Here is a 16,963-nt window from a genome sequence, read left to right as displayed (position 1 = left end):
GCTTTATGAGTATATTTATATAGGCTTTATAAATATATGATTTATAAAAATATAAAAATATAATATACTTATATATAATATAAAATATATAATCATATAATAATATAATTATAATTATATACATACACATATACAAGCACACGCACACACACAAAGTTGAATAGAGGAGCCTATGCGTGGTGTGCGTGTGTGTGTGTGTGTGTGTGTGTGTGTGTGTGTGTGTGTGTGTGTGTGTGTGTGTGTGTGTGTGTGTGTGAGTGTGTGTGTGTATTTGTACGTATGCTTGTGTATATACACTAGTATAGACAAGTTTCCAGTTTACAATGTACCCCCTCCCTCCCCGTGTTGACAGCGACAGAGTTTTTCTCCCTGTAGTTCTGTAGTTTACTTTCTTCCAACATGGTGCGGTGCACGGTGACACCTTGCTCTTTCCGTTATGCACAAACAGCGCTTGAAAGCAAACGTGGAGACGCACGCGCAGCCTGCTTGATATGCACGCTCACAGGCGCGCGCTAGGATGTCGCTATCTGCCAGCCGCGTGATTAATTAATATCCAGTTCGTAACCTCCCAAATTAGCGCCATAGCATACAGGCTAATGAGCTGACTGTGATCCTGGAGGTTACAATGACTCCACCATGTATGGGTCCCAACTCAGTTTGAAGGAGACGTGGCCATGTGCGTCGGGACGTAGACAACGAGTGTGTAGGCCTAGAAGAGAAAGTGTGTGTGCGTGTGTGTGTGTGTGTGTGTGTGTGTGTGTGTGAGAGAGAGAGAGAGAGAGAGAGAGTGTGAAGGAGTGTGTACTTGAGGAGAGAGGCAGAGGCTAAGCGAACAGGTTTTGTCCTGTCCAAATGGCAGGCTGCTGATCACTGTAAAGTTTTTAGTAAAAGGATCGGTTGCCGTTTAATGGCACAGTCTTGATATCCCAGTGCCCTTTAAACCAGCCTATTCCATATGAAGGCAACTTTAAATGTTCACAACAAGTCATTTGCAAGTCGCACAAAAGTGCACAGTAGGGTTCAGTGAAAAGGCGAGGCGTTGACTGAGATGACATTCACACGAAGCCCATTCACACATACAGGAGTAATACGGTTAACTCAACGCTTATTTATGTATATATGGATTTGAGTTCACTTGAAAAAAAAAGACTTTTTTCATATCTTTGTTCCTGAACTTGAACTACTAAAGTACTTCAACACACATTTAATGCACATTAAGTTTTTCCTTTTTAATTAAAACTTTAACTAAGAGGAGTCCTGTATGTATCCTATGCATGTGTTTAAACCTGTGGGAAATACTTGTGTAGTAAATACATTCGTGCCCAAAAAACAGCAGTCCAAAAGGATAATGATGATGGTTACTCTAGAAATGTTTCTGATTCTTATTGAGCAATTAGACATATTTTTCATTCAGCTGAAATGAATAAAGACTCTTCAAACTCTGCACTTAAGTTAATCAGTTAATACATTTGTGGAGATTGTATCTCCTGTGAAGAATAATGTTTTTACCTCAGTAAGCGAGAAGAATAAACTATAATTTAGCAATAATTCAGTTCAGAGCGCAGAGCAGCTCAGATCACAGAGCAGTTCAGACCGCAGAGCGGTTCAGACCATAGAGCGGTTCAGACCACAGAGCGGTTCAGATCACAGAGCGGTTCAGAGTGCAGAGCGGTTCAGAGTGCAGAGCGGTTCAGACCAGAGCGTTTCAGATCACAGAGTGTTCAGATCACAGAGCGGTTCAGACCACAGAGCGGTTCAGATCACAGAGCGTTCAGACCACAGAGCGGTTCAGACCACAGAGCGGACTGCCGAGCAGCTTCTCTTGCTGGGCGCAGGTCTGTCACGGGTCTGGCGTTCAGCAGGCCACAGGGCCATGATAAAGACGTTGGCACGGGGACAGTATCTCAGGTGCAGTCGCTAGGGTTACCGCAGCGCCCCTGACAATCTGATCACCTCTCTGCTAAGTGATGACAGAGAGAGAGAGAGAGAGAGAGAGAGAGAGAGAGAGAGAGAGAGAGAGAGAGAGAGAGAGAGAGTACAGTGTATGGACTTGTTTTACATTCAAACCCTCTGTGCTCGCAGTGCACAAAAATAACACAAATCCAAATGTTAGCCAGCCATGAGTGTCGTTTTCTACAGGGTATTTTTATGTGGTATCAAGTGTTATTGATGCATAGGTGCACACACGCAGTGTGTCCTGTGTTCATGAATCACTTTTCAATCAGGCTACACAGCCTAAGCAGATTAGATTGGAAGACGAAGGATCTGGCTCTATGGGCAATGATGACATAAATGTCTAAATGCATCAATACAGCATTAATGTCAATGGCTTCAGGCTTGAAACTGTGGCCACAAACTGAATGATTCGCCGAACTGAAGCACAAACGAAGTTCCGTGCATCTCCAGAAATCCTCCTGCTCTACTGGATCTGTACAACTGAATATTAACAGCTGAAACTTCTCCTCCATGAAACATCTTAATGCCAAACCACTGCATTCAAAGTTCCTGCATTTGTGTGTGTGTGTGTGTGTGTGTGGGCCCTACATGCGTCTGTTCATGTGAACGGGTGCATGAGTATCCCATGGGATGCCATTAATCCTTCCCATGTCTGACGGCCATTTTTGTTCATGTTCGTGTGGTCTCGTGGGTTGGGTGGGGTGTCAGGGGCGGTGGGGGGGGGTGGGGGGGGGTGTACTGTGTGCTCCCTCCTTTAAACGCACAATGCCATATTTATAAGCCTGTATTTATAAACACATTTGCATAGATCAAGATGAAAAAGTTGTTTGAATTGGGGGCCCATTTGCATTTGGCGAAACATATGGTGTAGCCGCGGAAGCCACGGGCCATGCCTTCATTAAGCCAGCTCGGTTTCATCAGCACAGCGGCCCCCCCCGCCGCGTCCCCCTGCCGCGCCGCCTTCTGTCCCCGAAGGTTCCACTGACAGGGGACAATATGTCCCCAAGGTGAAACGCACCCTGCACCCGACGATTATTTAATCTGACTCACGCATCGCTCCTTAAAGTGAAGGGACAGAGAGGGACAAAGCGACCGTTTTTTTTTGTGTGTGTATGTGTGTGTGTGTGTGTGTACACCGGAAGCAAGGCTGGGTCTACAGGAGAGGGGACAACCACATGTTGTCTGGGTGATACTGCACTGGTGCAGGGAGAGAGAGTCTGGGCTGAGTCAGAACATGTGTGTGTAAGGAGGAGTCTCTCTCTGTTTCACACACACAAGCCTACATCTGTGCATATATGATGTAGATCTATGTGATATTGTATCACAGGTCGAACTCTCGACACATGCTGTGCTCTCTGTGAAAGAAGTGTTTGCAGTTCCCCTTGCAAACTCTCAGGACAAACAAACTCATGCATTCACTCAAAGTTACCGGATCCTTTGTGGCGAACAGGGCCAACTAATGTAGTAACACTCTGGGAGAGCACACACACTCTGGGAGACACACACACACACACACACACGCATGCAGACACACATGCAGATGCACACGCGTACATGCATGCAGACACACACGGGATTCTAATCCTGGCTGTTTTCTGTACTATTTACACAGCTAATCGTGTTCTCAACACTGTCCAAACTCAGACTGATATAGTTCTCACTGATATAGTACACATTCTAGAAATATCCACTAAAGCCCTCCACATGCAAACACCTGTGGGCTTGAGGAACAGAAAAAAAGTGTTGTCAACATGCCGCTGTTTTTCAAAACAAACACATACCACACGATTTTATTTTAGACTAAAAAATCAATTATGGGAGTGCTGTATGTGGACATGTGTCACGAATATAGAAATCAGCAGGTTTGTAATGTTCTGCTACATAAAAACCAAGTTTTGTCATTTTAGAGCTGAGTATGTATGAGTGTGTTTTTCGATACCTTCATATGCTTAGAAATTTCACCATTGATTGATATCTTAAAATGAAAGACATTTTATATTCTTCCTTTAACCTTTGACCCTTAGGATAGAAAGGAGTGCACTATTTTTTGATCTAGGTATTTGTAACTACACAAAAAACCAACCTGCCCTCCACCTTGACCCTCTGTGCTGGTTTATTTTCTTGTTGATGTACTCAGTCAGTAAAACTGTATTGATTATATATTATTATAATATGATATGCTTTTTATGGTTAAGACTGTAAATTGATCCCAGCAGTCAGAGATGAGAGGGTGTGTTCTTTAGTCAGTAGTCAGAGTCATTTGCCAATTTTGTTATTGGAGCCCTGAAGAAACAGACTTCATAAATGATGGGCTTCTCAGCTAAGTACACATTCATCTCAAAATACTAGTTTAGTTAATTTGCCAGTACGGTAATAGCTCTAGTTGGGCCAATAATGAGATGGTTTCCTCATGTTATCATTGGGGACCGCAGTGGTGACTAACCCTAATATTTTGCCATCGTTTAGTTGGTGCTGAGATTCGAGGGCAGGCTGGTTGTGTTATTAAGTCACACGTCGACATACTCCAAGTGGGAAAAAGCAGTCAGACCCTTTAATAAGTAATGATCGCCAAAGATCAGAGGAACCGCACCGTACAGCAAAACAAGTTAAGCACAAGCTTTGATAATGACACTTAATAATTCAAAGTGTGTAATTATCCCTTTACAACTGCGGCGGGATGCTGGAGGCGTTTTGGTAATTACAGGAAGATCGGGGTCATCCAAGCCGAGCCAGCCGTGTGATAAGGAGGACGTAACGGTGTGTTAGCAGCTCAACACAGGCCACCTTGTTATTTCCACATTGCAAATGCAGTCTGAAGAATTGTTTGGGGGTTTACAACAGAGTCAAATGTGTAAATTTGACCGTGGTGGGAGCCACTGGATCCAACAAGTGAAGTGAACAACGTCTGCTCTGACCTGCAGTAGTCTTGAGCCTCAAATATGCCTGTGGTAGCAGAGGCATTTCTGCCATGATTGTGCTGCTGACAGGATGGCCTGTGACCTTCCTTCACCGCCCTTCTTCCTTCTTCACTTGCTTCTTTCATCGCCCTGCTTCCTTCCTCACCTGCTTCTTTCTCCGCCCTGCTTCCTTCTTCATCTGCTTTCTTCCTCACCCTGCTTCCTTCCTCACCTGCTTCCTTCACCGCCCTGCTTCCTTCACCACCCTGCTACCTTCCTCACCTGCTTCCTTCACCACCCTGCTTCCTTCACCACCCTGCTACCTTCCTCACCTGCTTCCTTCACTGCCCTGCTTCCTTTACCACCCTGCTTCCTACACCACCCTGCTTCCTTCTTCACCTGCTTCCTTCCTCACCTGCTTCCTTCACCACCCTGCTTCCTTCACCACCCTGCTACCTTCCTCACCTGCTTCCTTCACTGCCCTGCTTCCTTCACCACCCTGCTTCCTACACCACCCTGCTTCCTTCTTCACCTGTTTCCTTCCTCACCTGCTTCCTTCACCACCCTGCTTCCTACACCACCCTGCTTCCTTCACCACCCTGCTTCCTTCCTCACCTGCTTCCTTCACCACCCTGCTTCCTTCCTCACCTGCTTCCTTCACCACCCTGCTTCCTTCTCCGCCCTGCTTCCTTCACCACCCTACTTCCTTCTTCACCTGCTTCCTTCACCACCCTGCTTCCTACACCACCCTGCTTCCTTCACCACCCTGCTTCCTTCCTCACCTGCTTCCTTCACCACCCTGCTTCCTTCCTCACCTGCTTCCTTCACCACCCTGCTTCCTTCTCCGCCCTGCTTCCTTCACCACCCTACTTCCTTCTTCACCTGCTTCCTTCACCACCCTGCTTCCTACACCACCCTGCTTCCTTCCTCACCTGCTTCCTTCCTCACCTGCTTCCTTCACCACCCTGCTTCCTTCTCCACCCTGCTTCCTTCACCACCCTGCTTCCTTCACCACCCTGCTACCTTCCTCACCTGCTTCCTTCACTGCCCTGCTTCCTTCACCACCCTGCTTCCTACACCACCCTGCTTCCTTCTTCACCTGCTTCCTTCCTCACCTGCTTCCTTCACCACCCTGCTTCCTACACCACCCTGCTTCCTTCCTCACCTGCTTCCTTCACCACCCTGCTTCCTTCCTCACCTGCTTCCTTCACTGCCCTGCTTCCTTCTTCACCTGCTTCCTTCCTCACCTGCTTCCTTCACCACCCTGCTTCCTTCACCACTCTACTTCCTTCTCCACCCTGCTTCCTTCACCACCCTGCTTCCTTCAGCACCCTGCTTCCTTCCTCACCTGCTTCCTTCTTCGCCTGCTTCCTTCACCATTTGTCCTGCTGCAGGGTTCTTCGTCTTCACACTTTGGTGGGGTAAAAGGTCCCACATTTGCAGCTCAAATAATTGAGATTAATCACCCGGCTAATCACTGTATTTGTCTTGCATCCATTTGTGTTTCACAATACACAGATGGAAAAAAAGAGGATGAAAAGAATCAGAGCTGCTATTAAATCACGATCTTTCAACAAGCAGTGCTCCCCTTTTACGCAGGAGGGCATTGAGAGGAGATGCTTGCTGCTCATTGTTCAGTTAAATGAGTAATCATAACATCAATGTGCCACTGAAACGCGATGCCGAGCACATTGACAACCTTGGCGCCCCTCTGGAGGGGGGGTGGGGGGCAGCGCTGTGTGTGTGTGTGTGAGAGTGTGTGGGGGGGGGGAGTTAATTTGATCACCGTGATCTGGGGCTCCTTTTAGACACGTGCCACCTCCACCAGCAGCTGGGGACACTAAACCCCCAATGCATCCCACAAGCACCCCCCCCCCCCCCCCCCCCCAAAAGACAAGCCAAAAAAAAAAAAATTGGGATCAAAATTGCGTCTTTTGCAGGGTTTCGGTGTGCAGTGTCTAGTGGGCACAAGAAGAAGTGTGGAGAAGCCCTGTCCTGTGATAATCACAGAGAATCATCTCAGTCACAGCTCAGCCAGACGGGCCCAAGCACCCTAATTGCCAGATGGTGAATATTTATCTCCCCTTTCTCCACTCAGAAGTTGCATTAATTGCAGGGCTGCCCGTGGGCTAAGCTTCCCTGATCAGAGTGATAGACGCCCCTGACCCTGATTAACCCCCTCCCCTCCACTTCACCCCAGTGCAACGTTCCCCTCCACCCCTGATCAGCCGCAGAGGTGGTGGTGGCTGGGTAGGAGCTGGGTACCGGAGAGGGCGGGGCTAAGAGCTGAGTGCCGGGGGCGGGGCCAGGAGGATGGCGGAGGGGGTGAGGGTGTGGGGTGGGGAATTTGGAATATCTCCCCAGTCATTTGCATATTGAGCCACCTGGGCCTTGACACTGGAGAGGGAGATGAGTGGGGGGCCGGGGGCTTGCCCACACGTGTGCGTGTATGTATGCGTGAATAGCTGTGCTGGGCTGGTTTGGGGCGGGCTTTAGAGGGGTCTCAGCATTCTCCGAGCCCCCCGAGCTCGTCATGCCCCCTCCCCTCTCCCCTCCGGAGAGCTGTGCCGCCCCGCACTACCCTCTCCAAGCCTGGCCTCGTTTACATATCTCCCAGAGATGTAATTGAATTAAATAAAGCTTCTGGAGGGCAGCTGTAGCAGCTGCTGTTTGTGGCATGTCAAAAGGCCCCGCTACTTTAAGAGCACTCACATACGCTCCAAATTAGCAGGTCAGATAGGCACACGCACTCAATGACGGGGCCACCGCCGCCAGCTCGATGAGGGGCACTGCAGCTGTGGGCAATTCAGTCTGAAGGGCCTTTATCACAGCCTCATTATCAGTGTGTGTGTGTGTGTGTGTGTGTGTGTGTGTGTGTGTGTGTGCGTAAGGGGGTGACCATGTGTGTTTGAGCTCACAGGTCACTGGGGGAATTAGGGAGAATTAACTGTCCTATTAAATGCTAATAATACATCCAGGGCCTTGGGTCAGTGAATTAGGAGATCAGATTATATTTAGAGGTTTAGATTAGACATTTAGACATTAGTAAATGAGATTTTTTCACACCTAACTGTTGATTTTAAATACGTCACAGCAAACGTTTATTGTTTAACGCTGTAAAGGGTGAATTCATTGATGCTTTAGAACACTTAACAGGCCATGTCAGACTGTTAGATATCAGATAATATACATTTGAAGGTTTATTTGTCATATATGCAATAGGTCCATCAAGAATTCTTCTGATGAAGCTTCGATGATTGCGATCAAGAGTTTAAGAATTTATAGAACAGTAACAATAATTTTGGAAGATAATGCATTTCTTTAACATTGAACATGTCTCAAGGAAGATGATTATTGCTATAACAACAACAACAATAACAACTATTATTATTATTATTATGAATAATATTATTATTATTGTTATTATTATTAAAGCTAAACCTGATGATAGAATTAAAAATTATTTATGTAGTGAATCATAAACAGAAATATGAACATAATTATTTATTCTAAATGATATTTAGACATTCTTAGACTTACTGAAGGAAAAAAAAACCATGTAAAAATCCTCAGCACGTAGATCTGTACCATGAAACTTAACAATCGAGTTGAATGAAATGAATGGGTTACGGAAAATGCTTCCCTGAGATGAGTGGGCTTTGATAGCTTTAGCTGCGTGTTGCAGTAACTAAAGAAAAAAAGAAAAGACAGACAGACAGACAGACAGATTATGTCATGAAATCTGAAAACTCAAATAAGTCAGGGGAATCATTCTCCAGTAAGTGTTTGACTATACAACTGAACTTATAGTTTACTCTCTGCTCCCACAACACCAGTTTCTGATTCACCTGTGGGAAGTAGTTACTCCAGAACGTTGGCAATATGAGAAATGTAGGAATGTGGATCTTTTAAGAGCTGACAGTATCTGCCCGTACATGTGTTCCCAAACTCCCATAATCCATTGGGAAAATATTTACACATTTTATAATTTGTGGGAAAGGTGTTAAATCATTTTAGTTCTTGTGTCAGTTCTTGATATAATGAATCTAATCGTATATATCACACAGAGGTCTCACTTTGCATGCAGATGAGAGTGTGCTTTACTCTGGTTTCCAGGGTGTTGCTGTCATATTTGAATAATACTTGTCATTGACTAATCAGCTGTTGTTAACAATTACCTAATGGCATGTCAATCAAAGCCTGTCAGTCAAAAAAAAGTGTTTTGCAATTATGTTATTTTTATTCCAAACTGGCTGATGTTTATGAGAAATGGAGCCTTATGTAATTGCGGTGAGCGTTACCTAAGAGACGCGTTCTTTGATTAACCACCAGTGTGATTGAGGACATTAAGTAATCTGTCTGGGAACATAAATGTGAGGTGTGTATGACACTGTGAAGCAGGGGAAACACACACACAGACAAATGAAACAAAACTTCTCTGGACAACCTCTCGCCACTTTCCAACAGGCCAGATCTACTCATCCCTCGTCTTCCCACACGCTGGAAGTCTGTCGGTAAGTAATGGGAAGAAGACTTTCTGAGTAACAGCGAACACACCTTTGTCTTGCCCCTCATACGCCTACGGCCCATTTCTGAAGAACCAGTCTGGGTGGGTTTATTAAGGTTAGTACTGAGGGAGATATTCCACTTCTAGTCTGTTTGTTGATGGCTTGTTAGATGAGGGGTGTTGGGTGTGGGGTTGTGGGGTGGTGGGGGTGTTGGGTTGTGGGGTGGTGGGGGTGTTGGGTGTGGGATGTTGGTTTGTGGGGTGGTGGGGGTGTTGGGTTACAGGTAGTGGGGTAGTGGGGATGTTGGATGTGGGGTTGTGGGGGGTGGTGGTGTGTTGCACTGTTGAGCAGAACACAAAGTGTGTGACTCAGCTGTTTGGAAGCTGTATTACTGAAGAATAGCAGCATAGCCACAGTAAACGGCGCCTTTTAAAAATGCATGAGTGGCTCTTGCAGCGGCGAATAGAGCCGTCACTGGAGTCTCTTATCTCCACCTCCCCCAGGTAGAAATGGTAATGATATCACTTAACATGGCTGCACATATGGAGGGTGAGTGAAAATGCCACCAGCACCTTAACTATAAAGAAAATCAAATTGAAATATTAATCCTCTGATTAATATAACATTATGAGAACCCATTCTCTTTGTTGTTTAACAACAAAGGGTTGCAAAATAAGCAACAGCCTAAGAGCTAAGGGGTTTAAAAGAGCCCCACAGAGGTGCGAAAATCCCTTTCAAACATCATTACCGCGCATAATGTATTCACTTCCTCACTGCTGAGATTCTGATATTGATGTTTACTCATTTATTTTTTAATTAATGTTCTTTGTTAATGAATTCTTTGATGAGAGGCATTTTGTAAATCATTATCCTTAGAAAAAAAAAAGAAAAAAAAAAGAGCCACCCCTGATTTTGCCGGTGAAAGTTGAAAACGTAAGGTGTAAGAGTGACAAAGTTGGGCTCCAAACAGCTTCAGTGGTTGAAGTTCTTTTTTTAAGGCAGTAATTTCTGTGTTTATTGTAAACTTTATGTCACATGGGAATCTGTTAGTGAGCTCGTACAGTGCCAGGCAACGCAGAGCAACATGCTTAATTAAACTAACTTGGGTCCTCAAATTAGAAGCACTGAAGGGAAGACACATTTCATCATGGAGCAGAGAAGAAGTTGAGGCCTCTCTGTGAGACATCGAGAACACAAGAACCGAACAAGTCAAAATAACAAATTCAAAAGTAACAAGTGAATAGGTCGAAATAAGGCGTCTGTCCGCATCTAGTGCTTTCAGCTCCAGCCCTCATGTAGGAAAACCACCAAAACTGTGACATGTAGCACTGAAGGCATTCTGGGTTTGGGCCTTCAAGGCCACGGGTGAAAGGTTAGAGTGTAAGCACTGGCGATACTCTTGGGACATATAACAATACAGACTCCGCAGGCTTGCATTGCATGTGAAGTACTTCATTACTATATTAACCTTGATATTGGTTGAAAAGTTAGACACAAAAGGGTTTCATGAAGAGACAGTAACTAAAACCCAAAAGTCGGAGACACCACCAGCGAAAAAGATTTAACAAATGGAGACCATAGTCATACATTTTGTACTTTGTCCATGAACCTATTCACATTATCTCTATGTTTGTAGATGATTAATTTCTATGATTTTTAAGGTAATTGTATTTTATCAATGTATATCTTTACATGTGCATGAGATCATCTTTCATCTGTACACATACACACACAATGGAAATTTTTGTGCTCACATCGTCACCCGTACAGCGCTATGCTGAACTCCTCTGCGGTACTTGGAAGAGAAAACCTGCGATGGATAAATACATTTTGGAAATGGTCTGTGAGATTCATACAATGTAGCCCATACCGAGTGGAAAAGTGGCCTCACGCCTTTTCATATTCAGTGAGAGCTTTGGAGAAAATGTGCATTTTAGTCTTTGAGACAAAGAAAATGGTTCGTTTCACCCCTCGAATGACTGATTGTGTTTGCAGTACCTCACTTACACCACAGTGTTATTTTTCTTTCTATCCTTCAAGCCAGTCTAAATGAAGCCAAACTATACAACCCTTAAAGCTCATTCATCACCCGGCATGGAGAAACTGTGCAGATGTTACGCAAGTAACTGATTGCTCCCACTTTCTCTGTCTCTCACACTCTCTCACTTTCTCTCTCTCTGTCTGTATCTCTCTCTCTGTCTCTCTCACTCTCTCTCTCTCTCTCAAAAAAAAAAACACCCAACTAGAATTAGGGCTTTTCATCGGCAAATATATTTCACTTGTGATTAATTGCAAGACTCAAACCCAGATCATTTCTACACAAGAGAGAGCATTTTGGCTTTGTAAAATTGATATAAAGAAAATGCAAATCATTGATGTTCTTGGCACCAAACATATGCTGCCACGATGCCAACAACCCTGCCCCTGGCGCTCCCAGCTGGAGGCTTGTAAGACTTGCTTTTGGCAAAGGGTTTTTTTTCCACCCCGCTTTGCAAATGATCGGCAATTAATATGCCAAGCATCCCAGCCTTATTCTGCACCTGTTTATGTGTAAGTTGGAACTCTGGGTAATGTACTGTGTGTAGCTGCAAATGCTATGGATTCGTCATATCTGTAGGTTCATGATTTCAGCAGCTACTGAAAAGATGCAGTTGGAAATACTGATCATCGTGTGTGTGGTTGTGCATGTGTGTTAATGTGTATGTCTGTGTGCATCAGAGGACTTTAAAGAATGGCCTTTACTATAAGCATATCATGTCTGGAGTATTGTAAGCCCTCACACAGTGATAGGTGTCTCGCGGTGTCTCTCGGTGGCTCATTGCGTTCCTCTGATGCTCTATGGGACGGTTAAAGGCAGATGCTGTGCTGAGCACCAGAAAGTTGAAAGAAACCCTCAGAGCAGAATGAATATTATTTACATTTTCCTTTCACCCATTTTAGGAAGTTAAAACTGTGGTAAATGCAAATGACACTTCTACGTGAAATGGGAGGCGTATGAGAATATTCAAATGACATTCCAGTTTTTAGTATGATCAGAGATTTGCCCAAGGCAAATGATGACTACATATGACTCCAGTTCAGAATTATATGTTCGGTGTCATCGTTCTTTTTAGACGATTTCAATAGATTTCAAGAGTTATTCTACTAAACATTTCGCTGAATGGCACTCCGGTGTCACCCAAACCACTAAAGCCTGGGAACAGTTTGCTAAAGCTTTACTGCTTTTCAAAAAGGTGTTATGAAGACTTTCCAGCCCTAATAATATTGAAAACCAGAAGAGTGACAGTGGCTTTAGCCCCTGGGCATTGTGTCAGCTCCAGTGATTCAGGAAGAGCTCCAACCCAGAACTAAGAGCAGACAGTGCTGCATACAGTGGAGGAGGGAGAGTAGTGAGTAGAGGAATGAGAGAGAGGAGAGAGAAGGAGGAGAGAGTGAAGAAAAGAGACAGTGGAGTAAAGAGGAGACAGCAGAGGAGAGAGAGGAGGAGAGACTGGAGGAGAGTGGAAGATAGAGAGGAGGAGAGAAAGGACAAGAGAGTGGAGGAGAGAGGAGGAGGAGAGAGAGGAAAGTGGAGGAGAGGAAGGAGGAGAGTGGAGGAGAGAAGAGGACAGAGAGGAGGAGACAGTAGAGGAGAGAGTGCAGGAGAGAGGAGGCTCTGCTCACGAGTTTCTGTCTCACTCCTCTCTGGCTCATCTACCTCAACACACAACTTATGATGGATAGGACGCCTTAATGAGCTTCTTACAAGCAATTAAGTAATCAGGGAGCCCTGCTGCTCGCCGATGAGGCTTTAGAGAGCGTTGACAAACGGTGGGCCGTCACTACTCCAATCAACAGGACACGGGGCTGCGCTCCGCTCCACTCAGTTCCTCCACCCACGCCGTTGGAGACGCCACCGCTCACCTCCCCACCAGAGCTGTGAGACGGCCTCTCCGCCACAGATCTGCTCGGCTTCACCAAACATCTCAACCTAGGTTTTGTCATCAGGGTGCTTGCGGTGAACGTATCCTCCACGCCACAAAACCCCGGTGTCCGCTTGAACGTCAGCGTTCCAAGCGCTCGGGAAACCTCCTCAAAGATCTCCGTGATGCTGTGTTGATTTCTCTCTTACCATGCCGATGGTTGTGAGAAACCGAAACGCCTCAGTGTCATCAGCTGAACATCATGGAATGGTTGGACATCATGGAATGATGTTCATTGCTAAAAGATCTTTCCATATATGTCCACATGCTGACCCCAGTCATGGCCGTCTATCTGTAATCATCACGTCTCTGAAAATGTCACGTGGCCACCATATTTATAGCTCATATGTCAGTTACGAAATATAATTAACATTTGCACTTTTCAAACATTTCATTGTTCTTTCCGATTCAGCTCTGTTGCCACATTGCAGATATGTAAATGTGTAACACAAATTTGTTAAGTATAAAAGCAGGTAATATGTCTTCTATGCAATGGCCAACAGCGATGGGGGGGGGGGGGGGGTGTTGATTCGTATCAACACAAGAAAACCACGAATAAACACAAAGGAGCAAAGGTTCATCTCCACAACACCTCTCGGGTCGTAGGGCTACAATTACCACTGTAGAAAAAAGAGATGCGGTTGTTTTGTGGAGAGAGCCTTCGAAAAGAGCCTTTCAGTGCGAGAACGGCGCCGTTGGAAGTGCTGCTCGCTAGCGGCTATGAGAACTCAGCTGTGTGTTTCTCACCCAAAGGAGACAGGCTGAGGCGCCCTGGAGCAGCCACACCTCGGCCCCCACAGCCACTTCCTCCGTATTAGAGCCCCCCCCCCCCCCCCCCCCCCGCACCCCCACGGCTCCAGCAGAAAGGCGAGGAGTTGTTGGAACACGCAGAAGTAAGTGCACACTGCAGAGCAAATATGTTGCCTATTAATAGGTTGGTTGGTGAGTAGTACCTGGAGCAGAGCCGGGAGGACTGTGGGTGAACGCCAGAAGTGTAACTCTCTCCGGTGTGTGTGTGTGTGAGTGTGTGTGTGTGTGTGTGTGTGTGTGTGTGTGTGTGTGTGTGTGTGTGTGTGTGTGTGTGTATGGGTGTGTGCATGTGTATGAAACTATGTGTGTGTATGTGTGTGTGTGTGTGTGTGTGTGTGTGTGTGTGTGTGTGTGTGTGTGTGTGTGTGTGTGTGTGTGTGTGTGTGTGTGTGCGTGTACATGGATCTACGTGTGTGTGTGTGTGTGTGTGTTTGTGTGTGTGTGTGTGTTTGTGTGTGTGTGTGTGTGTGTGTGTGTGAGTATGTGTGTGTGAGTATGCATGCATATACGTGCACGTGTGTGTGTGTGTGTGTGTGTGTGTGTGTGTGTGTGTGTGTGTGTGTGTGTGTGTGTGTGTGTGTGTGTGTGTGTGTGTGTGTGTGTGTGTAAAGGAGGAGGGAAAATTGCTGAGGAGGCAGATTACCCCGACATGATAATGTGACACACACACACACACAGACACACACAAACACACACACACTGATGATGATCAAAGGCAATCTCACACACACATAAAGACAATGTGAGTCACTGCATATTGTTCATATACACACACATTCATGAGGACACGGACATCAGGTAGCCAATAGACACAGTGCTCTTTGGGCTGGATGAAAATGGTGACCCTTACACTGACATAATTGCATAATTAATGGAAAATGTTACAGAAACATTCAATCAAAACATTTGTTAAATGTTTCATGTTTATATGGTCACAGTATCACAACAACAAACTGCTGGCCAGTTCTAGAAAGTTCTCTTCCATATGGCTGACTGCCACTTGGAGCTCTCTCTCTCTCTCTCTCTCTCTCTCTCTCTCTCCCTCTCTCTCTCTCTCACACACACACACACACACACACATACACACACCCCCCTCTCTCTCCCCTCTCCCTCTCCCTCCCCCTCTTTGCCTCCCTCTCTCTCTCTCTCCCTCCCTTTCCCTCACTCCCTCTCTCTCTCTCTCCCTCTCTCTCACCTCATCTCTCTCTCTCCATGTCCTTCCCACACATGCTTATTCCTCACCATCTCTGTGTGTGGCTCCGTACTGTGTGTGACTGCGTGTGTGGCTCCGTACTGTGTGCGACTGTGTGTGTGGCTCCGTACTGTGTGCGACTGTGTGTGTGGCTCCGTACTGTGTGTGACTGTGTGTGTGGCTCCGTACTGTGTGCGACTGTGTGTGTTGTTTCTTGCTGTGTGTGGCTATGTGTGTGTGGTTTCTAGCTGCGAGTGTGTGTGTGTGTGTGTGTGTGTGTGTGTGTGTGTGTGTGTGTGTGTGTGTGTGTGTGTGTGTGTGTGTGTGTGTGTGTGTGTGGGCGCTTTATTATCATTCGATAAATTTCTTCTACTCTCTCAGTAAAACACTTATTTATTTACACCAAAATACACAGGGGAAAGTGCCTTCAGTAAAATTTTACTTTAACGTGGTTTATTTACATTTTTCCTGTGTATAATTTCTGTTGCTAAATCTCCTTATGGGTATTTAAATGACTTCTGTTCAGTAAATGACTAATAGGTTCTGAAGTGTGTGTGTGCCACAGCGCAGCGCAGAAAGACTGAGATGCACAACCTCGTGTCCTGTGTTCCTGACTCCATACAGATAGCGCAAGCTAATTATGATCTAATAACTGGCAGACTGTCCAGCATTATTACAGGAAGGCAAGGGTGAATTAATAGCTCATCATCTGCCTTCTGAATCAGTCATTTTGTTATAATGATCATAATTTCAACATTAAATCTTCATTAACTGTCAAGATCTTAAAGGAGGTCTGTCAATTTAGTGCTTCAATGAGAATTGAAGATGGCATTGTTTTCAAGTTAGGGTCTGTTTTTCGAAGGGGAAAATAATCGAGTTAACAGCGTACACATCATGACAGCAGAGTCCGGGCCGGGCCGATCCGGGTCCTGGCTCACAGACATTCTTCAGCTTTGCTGACTTGTTCTCCAAAAACATGCATTTTTACTATTAAATTGAAAACAAGAATGTTTACTACTAAACAGTCAACCCTGTTTGAGTAGCGGGTTGTGTTCCATGCTAATTTATGCAGATTGGTAATAAACAGGCCAGTTAACTTAAGGCCATTTTCACCTCCCTCTAAACATCATCATACTTTACATATTTATAAAGACTGAACTTTAAAGAACTATCCAGTGGGTAAATCTATCAGTGATTTGAGTTGTAAACATGCAAAATAAGTGTGGTTTGGTCCTAAGGTATATGGCAGAGCCTAAAGTGTTTGTGTTATTACACACACTGACAGGACTGTTCCTGTCCTGCTGGAACACACACTGAAAACAAACACGTTTTTAACACTTTAAACTCACCCAGTTTGGGGCTTCAAGACTGTTCCTTTGGGACTAAACGTGTTTTGGAAAAAAAAAAGAAGAGAATCTGTACCTTTCAAGAGGCGAGAAAAGTCTCTGTTTCTCTCCTCCTACCTCTGTTTCTCTGCGTGACTTTCTGTTAGTGACATATATTCAAAGCATAGCTACAGCTCTGGGTCAAGATGATTTCAGAACAATGATTAAAGAGAGAGAGAGAGAGAGAGAGAGAGAGAGACATCAAAACCCCTTTATTAGCTCCTGAAGGCCAGCAGGACTTGGTCAGCACCGT

This window comes from Brachyhypopomus gauderio, chromosome 16 (assembly GCF_052324685.1).
Source record: "Brachyhypopomus gauderio isolate BG-103 chromosome 16, BGAUD_0.2, whole genome shotgun sequence".
Lineage (NCBI taxonomy): Eukaryota > Metazoa > Chordata > Actinopteri > Gymnotiformes > Hypopomidae > Brachyhypopomus > Brachyhypopomus gauderio.
This window is presented reverse-complemented; position numbering follows the sequence as displayed.